The sequence below is a fragment of the Pongo abelii genome, chromosome 7 (genome assembly GCF_028885655.2).
Source record: "Pongo abelii isolate AG06213 chromosome 7, NHGRI_mPonAbe1-v2.0_pri, whole genome shotgun sequence".
Taxonomy (NCBI): domain Eukaryota; kingdom Metazoa; phylum Chordata; class Mammalia; order Primates; family Hominidae; genus Pongo; species Pongo abelii.
The window spans coordinates 25,634,803-25,647,669 of record NC_071992.2 but is presented as its reverse complement, the minus strand read 5'-3'; the positions used below and the strand labels follow the sequence as shown (position 1 = coordinate 25,647,669).

Genomic DNA, 12,867 nt, shown 5'->3' with positions numbered 1-12,867 from the left:
CCCAAGAGAATAACCAGGACTCTAAGTCACCTAGGGAAAGAATATACATCAAGGCCCATGTACCATATGTTTAAATATTTAAAAGTATAGATCAAGCTAACAAATAAAATATGCTCTCTCCCTCCTATCTTGATGAATATTCCCTCACAACAACAAAATTGAAAAGCATGTGTAAAGCTAGGGTTTCAAATGACTAAAAGTCAAAAAATATGAACAATCCAAGGGGAGTCCCTCTCCAAGGGAATATGCAGTGCCCCTCTCAGGAAAGTAGCAACCTGGAATAGAATCTGGCATGCCTAAAGTCTTTGAGGAGTAGAGGATGCTTATTTCCTCTGCCTTCCTTGGCTGCCTACATGGACACCTAAGTCTCTTCCCTTCAGGATAGATTGTCCTCTCATGCATATGCTGAAGAGTTGTCTTTCTTAACATAGGCCAGAGGCACTGATGTGCAGCAGGTTTCTTTAGTCATCAGCTATGACCTTCCCACCAATAGGGAAAAGTATATCCACAGAATCAGTCGAGTTGGACGGTTTGGCCATAAGGGTGTGGCTATTAACATGGTGACAGAAGAAAACAAGAGAACACTTCAAGACATTGAGACTTTCTCCAACACCTCCACTGGGAAGATGCTCCTCAATGTTGCTGACCTCATCTGAGGGGCTGTCCTGCTACCTAGCCCCAGCCAGGGTTCAATCTTGGGGGGCTGAGGAGCAGCAGGAGAGGGGAAGGAAGGGAGACAAGAAGTGGACATCTTGTCTTTTTTTTTCTTTGAATAAATGTCATTTTTTGAGGCAAAAGAAATATATATATATCAACAATGACTAAATATAATTATCATTGTCTTTTTCTAATGTTCTGTTTCTGGGCTAGTAGCAGTGTAAAGATCACTAATAAAAGCAAACATGGTTCATAATTACTACTCATTTATTCCATAAGCTTTATTTTCCCTGCCTTCATTTCAGCAAAATCACTGTTATCATTGAGATTTTCATGTTTCATATTCTATTGATAGTAACGAGATTTTAAAATATATTTGTATCAAAGTTTACAAAATTTCAATATATTTTCAACAAATAGTAAATTTCAAAAAATAAAAAGTTTATTTTTATAATATGTTTCAAAAAGGTATTTTTTCCAAAGCACACAAAGTAATCCATTAAAATTAAAAGACAAAAAAAGTAATTTAAAATATCAAAGTTTAAATCAAAATTATTTAAGTAAAGCTGAATTTTATTTAACTTTTTTTACCTAATTATATCTTACTATGTACTTTATAAAAATAAATTTATTCCCAATTCAATGTCCATCTACTTGCCAATGAAGAATTAGTATCACATTTCACAATGTTACATCTGGATCCACACATATACAAATCGAAGAGCATTTTTGTTTAAAATTGAAAATGTTCTTCAGCTGTTAGAAGCAACTGTAGCAAATATTATGTCAATCCGTGAATAACTCTGAAACCACAATTAAAACCTGAAGAGAAACAAGAAATGGATACCAGGTGCTACTGGAAAATTATACTTCATTATGCAAGAATCTATTGCATTCATGCTATCTGAGAAAATGATTTGACAAATTAATTTCAAATGTTTTACATTGACATAAGTGCTGCCACCTCTTACATCCTCACCACTCGTGTAACCAGCGTCCTCTCATGTCTTTAGTGACACCACCCACAAACCTTCTCAGCATTTAAAAACAATTCTTTTCAGTTTTGAGACAAGACATAAGGCAAGAGTGGTGAAGAATTATTTCCCTGGAGTGATGAGAACTAATGTTTAAATTATATCTCACGCCCAGCACTGAGCACTAACTATCAAGGGACAGAGGCATTCATGTGCTGTTTAACAATTTTTTTATGTATTTTTATTTTTTATTTTTATTTTTTTGAGACAGTCATGCTCTGTTGCCCAGGTTGGAGTGCCGTGGTACGATCTCAGCTCACTGCAACCTCTGCCTCCCAGGTCCAATCCATTTTCCTGCCTCAGCCTCCTGAGTAGCTGGGATTACAGGTGTGAGCCACCACATCTAGCTAATTATTGTATTTTTAGTAGAGATGGGTTTTCGCCATATTGGCCAGGCTGGTCTTGAACTCCTGACCTCAGGTGATCCACCCACCTCAGCCTCCCAAAGTGCTGGGATTACAGGCATGAGCCACAGCGCCAGGCCAACAATTTTTGGTTTGTATGCCGTGTCCAGGACTAATAGCAATACTTTAGGTCTGATAGCCTCCAAAAATTAAGAAATGAAAGAAGTCCATGAAAAAGAACACGATAGGACACAAAAGGGAAACATTCAGAATGTCAGAAAGAGTTCTTGATACAAAGTTGATATAAAGTTGACTATAGTTGATAACAATGTATTGTATTCTTGAAAATTGCTAAGAGAATAGATTTCAAGTGTTCTCACCAAAAAAGTATGTATATATATGAAGTAATTCATATGTTAGCTTGATGTAACCATTCCACAATGTACATATATTTTAAAACAGGTTGTACACAACTAATATATATGATTTTTATCAATTTAAAAAATAAACTACAAACACTATTTTGTTACCAAAAAAAAAGAGTTCTTGAAAATTAAAAATACAACAGCAAAAATTTAAATCCAACAAAAGTGTTTGAAAATAATGTGGAGGAAATATCTCAGGAAGTAGAAAAAAGAGAGAAAGAAAGTTTGTGAGGTAAGTAAGGAAACTAGAGGATCAATCCAGGATATATAGCAGCCAACTAATCGGAGTTCTAGAAAAGAAAAAGAGGGAAAATAAAGAGTAGCAATGCTATTATAATTTCAGTACTACCTTCAAAGAACTGAAAAATATTATTTTCCAGATTGGAAGGGCTCACTGAAAAAAATAGTGCAATCGATGAAAAAATATTCTGTATAATGGTCCATCGTGTGGCATTTGTAAATACCAGGGGCAAAGATGAAAGCCTAAAATTATGTGAATGGTGGAAAAAAAAAGTGTTCATTTACAAAAGATGTATCACTGTCATTAAAACTCCTATTAGCAACACTGGTAGAAAACAATGTAGCAATATCATCAAAATGTGAGAGGATATTGATGTCAATCTAGAATTCCGTACCCAGCCAAACTATCAGTCAAGTACATGGGTGAAATAAGGACATTTTAGAGTTTCAATATGCCCAAAATTGTCTTCCAAGCTACCTTTCCAAGGAAGCTACTGGTTGACCCATTCATTCCTCCTCGGTGAAAAGTTAAGCAGGAAGAAGGACAGGGAAACCAGATAACAAGGCTCCTACACAGAAAGGTAAAGGCACTCACAGGATGAGAGTGAAGAGAAGTCCCAGGATAGCAGCTCTAGTTAGAAACATCTAGAAATCTCTCTAGATTTCTTTCTAGAGAGAAATCAGCTTGACTAGAACAGATTCAGGAGGCTTCTGGACTAGATAGTCATGAAGAAAACAAAAGTAATAGAATACCTGACAGGTTGCAAACATACTCAGACAAGATTTTCAGGTCTATTCCAGGGGAAAGTTTGAGAGATTTCACAATGGATACAAAGAAAATTTTGCAAATAAAGAAGTGACAATAATTAATTCCAAGAAAAAAATCAAAAGTTATTTTTCAAAAAGAGAAAAAATGTTGTCCTAGCATACTTTGTAAGTTCAACTGTGAAAATTAATTACATGGTAATAATATAAACATTGAGAAATGACTTAACCAAAAATTTTGGGAAAAAAAAACGTACTGGAAGAATGCGAGAACAGTCAGAAAAATAACATGAGTGTGTGTGTAGAGGCACTATATCACTGAAAAAATAAGAAATGGTAGTATAATCATGGTCTATGGGGGAAAAAACAAGAGAGTTAAAAATATTACCATGGGAATTGGGAATGAAAGGAAATTTGGCACAGAACTACTGTTTCTTAGTTACCTACCTAGTATTATTTATTGACTTGTTAAACTATGTACCTGTTTTACTTTGATAAAATTCAATTTAAAAATCAGTTGCATGGGAGGGAGTATGGAATGAGACTGTGAGAAATCATGAAGCAATTCCAGAACAATGAGAGTGTGCATTGGCCAGGGACAAAGAGTAAAATTGTTTCTCTGCATTAAAAAGTTTATTTTAGAGTCAAGGTCGTGATTTTAAAGTGCAACTAGCCAGTGTAATTATATCTTTTCCTCCAACTACATTTCTCCAAGCACAGACACAGGCGCCAAGCAAAAAGTTGGATTTAATCAAGGTTGCAGTTTGTCAAAGTGAATATATGAAGTGAGAAAATGGAAAGCGAGTCAAAGACATATGCAAGGGTTATAACAATTGAACATGGAATTTAAGATAGGTGAAGAAGGAATCAAGATAGCAAGGGAATCACGATAGCAAGGGGATGAAAGGCAGGGAAAATATGGTAGAACCAATGAATTGAAAGTCTGATGGAATAGAAAGGTCATTGGTGTTGGACTACTAGAGGGAGGGAGGTAGAAGAGTGGAGGCGTTGGTCAAAGAAAGGGAGGCATGAGATGGAGATTAAGGAGATGTAATTATTGGTGATGACAAAGTTGCAAATGTAACTAGGGGAATCAGTGGCTAAGAATGGGTGGAGTACAAAGAAATAAGAAGAGCTTAAGGAAGTGAGGAGACAGGACTTACTTTGGGTAACATGACGACAAGCAATAAGGAAGCTGTTGGGGGGGCAATTATCGACATCCATAATGTAGAATGCCATTTTCACATTTCATATCTATGACTTTCATCCTCCTGAGTTTATAAATTCAGGATGGGAATAGCTGTTTTACCACGTCTGTAGTAAATCCTGTACACATCTGAGGGGTAGGGGTGAGATATACTTACAAATCCTTGCAGAGGATGACAACAATGTCTTCAGTTCAGAGGTTCTTTGGTGGTTCTTAATGACCTACATAATAAGGTACTGAATTGCTGTCTTTCATTTCAGAGGACATTTATCAAGTTCTACTCTATGTCTACTCCATCCTTTACCCAAAATGGCTCAAGCCCACCTATGCAGACTCACTGTGAATACATGAAAGCCACATGCCACATCCTGTCTTCATTATTCACTCAGACTCACCCTGGTTCCTTCACTCCTCTTCCTTTGGTCACCAATCTTTTGATTCTATCCTTGTTGCCCTAATTATTATTTCAAGCCTCCAATTCTAGGTCAGCATCTTGTAATTCTTCAGTGTATTTCAGCCAATTGTCTTGTTTTTGAACATGCACTGGGACCAACCCGTATTTGGGATCATCCTCCATTTCAAATAATACATTCTCTCTGTTCATCCTAGTTCTTTGTGAGGGCCAGGACACTCTGCACATGGGCCATAGTGAGGGTGAGTGTGCACCCTGTTCCAGACACTTGTTTCCTCTTTGAATTCTCACCAAACAAGGCAGAAGTATCAGCAAAAATAAACCAAAAAATAGTATATACAGTTTCACTGCACCTCTTCTTCTGGGGCTGAAGATAAATAACCCAAAGTTCTTGTCCCCTAGGATATGTATTCATGCTTCATGTCTTTGGCTCCAAATACAGTCCATTGTTTTTCATCAAACAACGCATACTACATATCTAGTACGTGCCTGGCACCAGGCTCTGGAGGGGTAGACTTAAAAAAATGAACAGGCTTCCATTTAGCTTTCCATCAATCCTTTGGACACTTAAAGACTATACATGAGTTTTAGTACAACTTTCCCTTGCTTTGGGAATTGGAGGCTTTGTCTACTAAAACAAGGAATAGTTTTTTGCTCCATATCCTGATATGATTAAAGTTATGAAAAATCCAATCCTATCAAAACTTTACTGCCAATTATCTCAACATCCTGCTACAATTTTATAATTATCCAAGGAATATATACAGCCAAAAAATAAAGTTTGAGGAATTATTTTTATACCGAATTTACAATTTTGCTAATGGTTGTTCCAAGGGTATTTTAAATTATTTTTCCCAAAGAATCTGCATTTAACTAATTAATATGCTCTTTCAAAATATTTCCTTGATTTTTAACTTTTTACATGTTTATATTATTTTCCTAGCTAGGGCTTATGCCTGTAACCCCAGTATTTTGGGAAGCCAAGGTGGGAGGATCACTTAAGCCCAGGAGATCAAGACCAGCTTGAGCAATACAGGAAGACTCTACAGAAATAAAAAATAAAATTCAAATTTAAGAAATCAGCATCTTATATTTTCCTCATTTTGGACACAGCTCCAAACATCTTGCTGGTTATATAGTATGCCCTTAATACACGTGTGGGAGTTTTGTTTGCTTGGTTGGTTTTGGTTCTGGTTTTGTAGCAATACACTCAAGAAAGGTATAAAGAACATATTTTTTTAAGCTTTATGCAATCTCAATGTTATTGCCTCCATTTAAAAATCAGTCTTGGCTGAGCCAGGTTGCTCATGCCTATAATCCCAGCATTTTGGGAGGCCAAAGTGGGAGGATCACTTGAGCCCAGGAGTTTGAGACTAGCTTGGACAATAAAGGGAAAACCCATCTCTACAAAAATATAAATAATTTTTTAAATATAACAGTCTCTAGTAACCACACTATAGTTATGTAAGAAAGCATCCTTAGAAAACACACATTGAAGTATTTAGGAGTTAAAAGGCACAATGTCTCCAATTTACTCTCGAAGGGAATGTATGTGTATATAAAGAGAGAGACAGAACAAGAGACAGATAACAGAGCGAGAGACAAACAGAGAAATGGTGAGACAGAGAAACGGTGAAGTGAAAATTGGAGTAGCCAAAAACATAGAGACAGAAAGTAGAATGGTGGTTGCCAGGGGCAGAGGCAAGGTGGAAACACAGTGTTATCACATCATAGGTATAGAGTTGCAGCTTTGCCAAATGAAAAGAGTTATCAGATGGAGTTATGGATGGTGATGATGGCTGCATAACATTATGAATATAATTACTACTACTGAACTGCATACTAAAAAATGATTAAGATGTTAAATTTTATGTTATTTGTATTTTACCATAATTTTTAAGTTGGGGGAAAAGACAGCAAATGGGGGAAATTGTCAACAGGTGATGAATCTGATAAAGAAGGGTACATAAAAGTTCTCTGGACTATCGTTGCAAATTTGCTGGAATTTTAAAATTACAGAAAAATAACAAGTGACCCAAATAAGTCAATATCTAGAAAAAAGTATACCCTAGAGTGAAAAATTCTATCTTCCATGCACTAGAAAGCAGGAGGAAAAAGAGGTTTCAAGTGCTGAGTTTCAGATGATGGATGAGGTGATGAACTATCAATTGCTTCAGTAAAGAAAGAGCCCTGATGTTAAATGAATTTTCACTTTTGCTAGGCTCAGTTTGGCTCTTAGACAACTCAGCCGTCAGACTTTAAGGAGCTTTGGGAAAATCCCAGCACACACGTTTGAGCACTGTCTAGGACTGCTTCTGAAAGCCCTGCCCTGAGACAGGTCCACCCTTGAGACACTGTCCAATGAGAAAGGAAGTCAGTGGAACAATGAGTTATAATTACAAGGGAGACGAGATGGCTGAGAGGCTGGGAAACAGCTGACATCTCTCTGCTTCTGAAGGCAATTCAAGGTGAGCTCCTAATGCTACAATCGCTCCTGAAACCACAAACTATTCCTTCTCTCCCCCAGTAAGTCATTATCAAATGCCAAAATGCATGGACTCGTGTGCTTCAGCTCCTGTATATTGTTAGGAATTTACAATTTAGAAGCCAGCATCTGGCACAGTCGGCAAAGTATTCTAATTTCCCAGCTCTCCCTTGCTGCAACCTGGTCCTCCCGAGTCCTTCTGCAGTGACCTGTGAAGCCCAGGATGGGCTTCTCATGTTCAGGTTTACTATAAACTGGCAAAGAATTAAGTCAAGAAGACTCAGGCAATGAAGAGACGCACGGGAATGCTGAGGCCTGACCACAATTGAAACTGTCTGAGTCAAAAGTCAAGAAGTCATTCACATGCCAAGGGCCATTTCCCCCACCTCGCCCCCACCCCGCTATGCTGGAAGTCAATTCTCCACAGTGCGTGGTGAGTCAGGCATGAGCACTTTGATTACAGCTCAGCTGATGTCATTCAAGAAAGCGGGTGGGGGGGGGTTACCCACTGCATCAGAGGAAGAGACATTTGACTGAGACAGATCCACCCTCGAGCCCTCTGGGGAGCCTGACATTTCCAGGACACGGAAAGCAAACTTCCTCTTAGGAGGGAATATGCTTTCAGTGTGGGAAAAAAATAAAAAAATTAAAAAAAGAGAGAGGGAGAGAACTGGAGAGGGTCAATAGGTGCTCACCTCTGGCTGAAAGCCCACAATCAGGGAAATTACTGTCCTTTCCGAAAAGGTGAAAGCATCAAAATGTCCTCTGGTTCACAGGCAGATCTCTGTGTACTGCACGTACACAGAGAAAACCTCAGTCTTGACCCAACAGAGCCTACTGGGTCTAGCAACCATGTAACTCCCTTTCAATTCAGCTCATACATTTAACTATTTATTGAGAGGCCACCTTGTATTTGGTGTCAAAGCTATTCTTTGTGGTGGGAAGATGGAATTCAGATCCAACAGGGCCAACACATAAGCTTCTGTTGTTGCTGCTGTTGTAACTTACCTTGAGTTCTTATGTTCTGACACTCCCTTTGCATGGATTATCCTATTTAAATCTCAACAATTTTGCCAAGTAGATACTATTATTTTCTCTATTTTATAAGCTAGGAAACTGAGACACCAAAATACTAAGTAATTGATTGAAGATCATGCAGAAAATGAGTGGAAGGGCAAGGGTTTGAGCCCAGCCTAGACCAGCAGTGTTCAATTGAACTTTCTGCAATGATTGCAATGTTCTATATCTTCCCTGTGCAATAAATAGGGTAGCTACTAGCCCTATGTGGTTAATGAGCCTTGAGATGTGATCGCTGCAACTGGAAAACTAGATTTTAAATTTTTATTCAATCTTATTTAACTTAAATTTAAGTTGTACTTGTTGCTAGTGGCTACCCCATTGGACAGGGCAGATTTAGACTGACTCAAAACCAAGGTACTTAACCATGTGCTAAATGGCAGATGACAGTAGGGAGGACCACACCCTCACCATCTTTTAGCTGATAGAAAGCCAAATTACAATAGACATCCACGCCATTCTTGAAGAGAAAGAGGGTCGTCATGAGGCTGTAGGGAGTGGACGAGAGAAGGCCATGACCTGCGGTTGCCAGAAAAGGGAACATAGGCTGACTGGTGCTCTCCTCCAGGCACTGATGGCATATGTGTTTAGACATGCTGAAAGCATGTGGCTCATATCCCTAGCTATCTCCCTTTTCCCCCATCTACCCACAACAGCCTCTATACAACTGTGACCCTGCTCCTGTAGTGCAGTCTGCAGGCCCTGAGTGCATGGAACCCCAGGGCATTCCACCCTCTGATGGGCACTGTGCCCAACACCAAGGAGGACGCATGGGAAAGATGTGCCCCTGGCCACCTGCTTGGGAGGAAGTAGCTCACACCCCAGAAGGCCAAGACTTAACAGCCTGAACTCACTGAGTCACAACAAGAGACAGTGTGTGAGTCAGTATAGGATGGGTTTCAAGGGAGAGACAAAAAAAGGATAACAAAGTTGGGCTGGATGAATAGGTAGGGACAATGTCATACAGGAAGAAAGATTTGAGCTGGGCTGCAAAGAATGGATGAATTTGGAAGGTACAAGAGGTGGGGAGGAAAGTGCCAGCCGACAAGAGTGAGCACAGATGTCATGAAGAGAGGTCTTGTGGCTTACGTTTGCAAGGTGGGACAGTGGTCAGCTTTGTGGCTAACCCTGTCTCACTCCAATGTTGGGAGCTCTGTTAAAAATGTCCTTGTTCTCAAAGTGCCAGAAGAGATCTGAGAGAATTTTTTTTTTTTTTTAAAGACGGAGTCTCACTCTGTTGCCCAGGCTGGAGTGCAGTGGAGTGACCTCAGCTCACTGAAACCTCCACCCCCAGGCTCAAGTGATCCTCCTGCCTCCCAAGTAACCAGGACTACAGACAAGCACCACCACGCCTAGCTAATTTTTATTATTTTTAGTAAAGACGAGGTTTCACCACGTTGGCCAAGCTGGTCTCAAACTCTTGACCTCAAGTGATCGGCCTGCTTTGGCCTCTCAAAGTGCTGGGATTACATGCGTGAGCCACGGCACCCAGCCCTGGGAGATTATTTAAGCTGGCAGGAATTTCATCCAATATAGAGATTTCAGAGACCACCCCATAGGGATTCCATGAGGTGTGGACCAGGAGTCCATTCTGTTTTGTTTTGTTAGCCAGTGAATGGGGTGATTCTGATGCTTCTGAAGCTCTCATGGGTGTACAGATCTCAACCACTCCCTTTTCTAAGCTAGGACTTGCTCAACTGTCAGAGGTCAAGGAGAATTTACCCCATTTCAGAGCTGTCCAGGAAGAATGACCCAGACTCTCCTGGGAAGTGGTCCTGAGAATTAGTAAGCTTAGCTCAAGATACAAGCCCTGGCAGGCTAAGGGAAGAACTGTCTGCCAAAACCCAGCAGCAACTTCAAGTGGCTGTATTGGAATTAAAGATTTCTTTGCAGGGAATTTATTTTTTTGAGGCAGAGTCTTATTCTGTTGCCCAAACTGGAGTGCAGTGGTACAATCTCGGCTCACTGTAACCTTCGCCTCCCAGGTTAAAGTGACTCTCATGCCTCAGCCTCCGAAGTAGCAGGAACTACAGGCACGCACCACCACACCCAGCTAATTTTTGTATTTTTAGTAGAGATGGAGTTTCATCATGTTGGCCAGGCTGGTCTTGAACTTCTGACCTCAGGTGATCCACTCGCCTTGGCCTCTCAACATGCTGGGATTACAGGCATGAGCCACCGGGCCCAGCCTTCTTTGCAGGAAACTGAAAATAGTTTCTCCAAGCCTTCCATTTTGCAGTAGAGGAAGCTGAGGCTTAGAGAAGAGAAGTGACATGTTCAAGTTCAGACAGCTATGGGGCCATACGCAGGAGGTAAAAACAGGTGCCAGAATTTGCGGCTGGGATCCTTTGACTCAGCGCCACCTGGACAGAACAGGTCTGTCCCCACTGCATTGACTCCTGAGTGCCATCCAAAACAAGAGACAAAACCCTTCTCTTGGCCTCTTTCATGCCTATTTTCATTAAACTATTTGACTTGACAGCAGTTCTGTATTAAAAAGCAGGCACATATCTTTCAAGGGCTGTGTTCTTTGTTGTACTATCTCAGTATTTTCCAAAAGCACAAGGAGATCCCGGGGAAGATAAACCTCTGCCAATAAGGTAAATGTTCACGTTGATTATGGGGAAAAAATATGAAGTCCCTCAGTGTTTGCTGCCCCTATGGGAAGAAGGTGGTGGTGAGCCTTGTTTTAACTCTGAATTTCCTCCTGGAGAGTGCAGGTCCTTTTTGTTTTTTGGTCTCCTAGCCAAGTCAACACATTTTCCTTCCTCTCTTAAGGAATTCCTACTCCGGATGGCAAATTTCACCCACGCAGCTCTGGGGTTCCCATGTGTCCAACTCAGAAGGAGACAGGTTGCAAAGGTAGCACTTCCCTTTCCTTTTTCATCAGCATAGGCTTGTGCATGATGAAAGTGCCCAGCACTTTCAGAGGCCAAGGAAAAGGCAGACCCGAAACAACAGCATGCATGATAATGAGCCTTTGCTTTCTCCTGGGAGGTGTCATGTGATATTCCCCTAGTAGCATCTCTAGTCCCTTCTGGATTCCCTCCTTGCAACCACTTTATAGGGTGGAAAGAAACATGGAGCATCGGAATATTTTTACGGGGGAAGAGAGGGTCTTGCTATGTTGCCCAGGCTGGTCTCGACTCCTGGGCTCAATTGATCCTCCTCCTGCCTCACCCCTCCATGTAGCTGGGATTACAGGCTTGAGCCCCCGTGCCTAGCTCAGATTTATCTTCTAACAATTTCTTTTAAAAGGTCATTTTAAAGACTCACTAATGATAGAACTGGTACAAGTAGCATCAACTACAAAGTGAAATTCACTTTAGCCTACATGGATCTCACTGTACATACATATCAATCCCTAAATTGAATGGTGGAGGTTGCAAAGTGTATTTGCACATTTTAAATCATTCTGTTTTAGTTTTTCCATTTTTATTCATTCTTATCCCTAGCCCCTTCTCATTCCCTCATCCCTTCTGTGGGCCAATAAAGTTTATTCTTCCCCCAAAAAAAAATAAAATAAAATAAAAAAATAAAAAATAAAATAAAGATTCTTTTTATCTAGTTTAAAAAAAAAAAAAGTCCCAGGAAGAAACTGAAGCAGGAAGACTCCTGCAAAGTTCGTCTCATAAATAGGTTGTTTTTTATCTGATGAAAATGCTCAGGTTGTGAATATTTCTGACAACAAGCTGGTTCACACAACAGAAGATACTGCTGGGAAATGTGGGGAGGAATTAGCCTGTGTGTGTCATTAGTCACAATGGGCCTTTCCTATTTAAAAAAAAAAAACAAAAAAAAAAACCCACCCCACACTGAAGAGGTTCAGAAAACGAATTGCTCATTTTTGAGCTGCGTTTCAGGTTGTGATAGAACTTAGAAACAAAGGAACATGCTCTGCCAGTCACAAACTCCATTCCAGAAATTAAGGCCCAGGGCAATTCTGATATTTTGATTTTTTTTCTTTCCTTTTCAGTGTGTAGAAAATGACTAAAGTCAAAAGCAAAGATTCCTAAGAGTCATTCTGACCGTCATGTGGGGCCAGGGACAGTGCTGGAAGATAGAGGACAGGCGGTTCCAGATGACATGCGAGATACACTGAAGCCCTGCACTCCTGCCCCCACCTCCCCAGACCAACGCCAGCCTCACAGTAGTAGAGGAGTTGATGTGTTTCAATAAATAAATATTTCTCTAGGCATTTAGTAAAGCCAGGGCATGTGA

At 40.1% G+C, this 12,867-nt stretch overlaps 1 non-coding gene across 1 annotated transcript; it reads left to right on the top strand.

The window, feature by feature from the left end:
- The first annotated feature begins 216 nt into the window (after positions 1-216).
- On the top strand, positions 217-357 carry LOC112134796 (small nucleolar RNA SNORA67). The gene has a single exon (XR_002916147.2). It is a non-coding gene; the product is annotated as a small nucleolar RNA SNORA67 (small nucleolar RNA).
- The last annotated feature ends 12,510 nt before the right edge of the window (positions 358-12,867 follow it).